Below are 2217 nucleotides of genomic sequence, written 5' to 3'. Positions count from 1 at the left end.
CCACCCACCCCCCCATCTTTTCTAGATTTATGTAGTAATGAAATACAGTTAAAGACAAGATGTATGAGTGGGAATTCAAAGACTGAACACAAAAGCCAGAAATGGGGAGGTCCTTCAAGCCTATATTTAATGTTCTGGATCATATGGGTATTAAGATGCAGCCTGTAATTGCTTGGTCGCAGTCTCCCCTGAGTCAGTCGGTACTTGGAAAAGGTGATTCTGCCTAAAAAGCAATTTCTCAGTGTTGTGTCTTCATTTCCTTTGCTTGGCTCTTCGTGTTTTTTCTGTGTCAAGGCTGTTGTCAAAGAAATCCATGAATTTCAGCATTGTGCTGCAGCACTTCTAGTGGCGCCTCAGTAGCCCACAAGTGCTAATTAACCGTTGTGCGGTCTGGGATGATGCTTATATTTAACAGATGAAGAGTGAAGATGAGATAAAGGTCAAAAGCATCTGCTAATTTTCTAATTAAGTAATTGCCCAATTAGAAACTTGGAAGACTTGATCATCAGAGTGCCTGGGCAGGACAGCCCTGTACACATCTGGTTGCTGCTGGTGTGAGGTCGCTGTGAGAGCTCAGCGCTTTTCCGTGCTGACGTCTGGTGTTGCAGGTTAGGCAGAACAGGCAGGTTCTTCCATGTGGCCTCAGGATTGCAGGAGGAGAATCCTGCTCTGGGCACCCTGAAGAGCCAGGCAGTTTCTGGGGCTTTGACTTTGTCCTGCAAAGCTGGAGCCCACTGAATTTCTCCGTGGTCTGGCTGGGGTGCCACCCACTCATGGTGCGGGGAGGCGAGCGGTGGCAGAGTGGCGAAGAGGAAGAGAGGCACCTCAGAGACCTGGTCCTGCTTCAGCATGTGAAAAGTTGTTTTCTTGGAAAATTTTTAAGTAAACCACTTTGGGCATGGCAGTAGGATAGCGAACTCCAGGTGCTGAATTTTTTTAGCCTACATACTTTTATGCTTGGCAAAGTTCTTCATTTGTAACGTTTAAATCAGCATTTTATCTTGGGCAATCCTCTAGTTCGCAACACGAACTATTTTTTGACAAAGGGATACTAGTATGTGTGTGCTGAAGTGTTATTTTTAATGCACGTGTAGCTTGCAGCAGAGCCGTTCTCTGCAGCTGTCTCTCTGGATGCTATGTGAGATTCCAGGCACATGTGTTAGAAAAGAGGCTCTCTGCCCCCCTCTCCCTGCGACGTGGAAGTAGGGTGGCATCAGATATTAAAAAGAGCTTGGGGTGACTGGGATTGCTGCTGAGCAAGCTACAAGGGGGGTCCCAAGCAGTGCCTGTAGCCACCATGAGTCCTGTCAGTGGAGTGGAGAGCTCACTCATCTGTTCAGCAGAAACACCCTTTGGGAAGGTGAGGGCACGTCCTGCTGGTTGAAAGCCAAGTGTTGAAGGGTCCTGAGCTTCACAACAGTATCAGGAGTATCAAACAAAGTTAGAGGAAGGAAAATACTTAAAAACCACAGGCCTTTTTAAGTTAGTGGGTGGCGAAAAGCCCATGAGTGGTCTTAATGTTGAGGTAAGTCTTAATGGAGGTGGAGCTGATGCAATGTGTGCAGCTGGGGAAGGATCCGTGAGAGAGCCGGCGTAATTACCTGCCTCTCAAGCAGTTATATCAATACCAACGTCAAATATGAGAATTGTATGTAGAGTTGGCTTTCCTTTGTTTTCTCGGTCTGTGTATCAGAACTAGTATCGGCAAGTATAGAGTCTGTTCTATTTCTTCTTAAAACTTGTCTGCCCAGTAAATAATGCAGTTACTGGAAACCAAGGCAAGCTGAACACTCATGTTGGTCGAACACAGCATGGGTGGAGTTGTACCCTGTGATTCTCGTGCTGATACATTTCTAGATTATCTGTATTGAAAATAATACGAGTGTTTACAGCAGCAGATGCAAAGGATTATTATTATAAAAATATTTTTGTCATAACAGCTGTAATTTGTGGTTATTACGAAGTTATTTTTTCAGGATGTTTGTGTATCTTTTAATCTTTCTCATTCCTTTGACTCTTCATGACACAAAGAAAAAAAAAAAACCCCAAAAAACTCCCAAACAAAACCTGAAAGCCTATATGCACACATCTGTTTAGCATAGTCAACTACTAATTATTAGAGCTGATCATCTTACCTGTCAGACCAACCCTTTAAAATGAGATTGCCTGAAAACAAGGTGATGTTCTCTAGAACGTACTGGTGCAGTAGTAGGCTCT

Source organism: Buceros rhinoceros, unplaced genomic scaffold (genome assembly GCF_000710305.1).
Source record: "Buceros rhinoceros silvestris isolate BGI_N320 unplaced genomic scaffold, ASM71030v1 scaffold26948, whole genome shotgun sequence".
Taxonomy (NCBI): Eukaryota; Metazoa; Chordata; class Aves; order Bucerotiformes; family Bucerotidae; genus Buceros; species Buceros rhinoceros.
Note: the sequence above shows the minus strand (reverse complement) of the source record.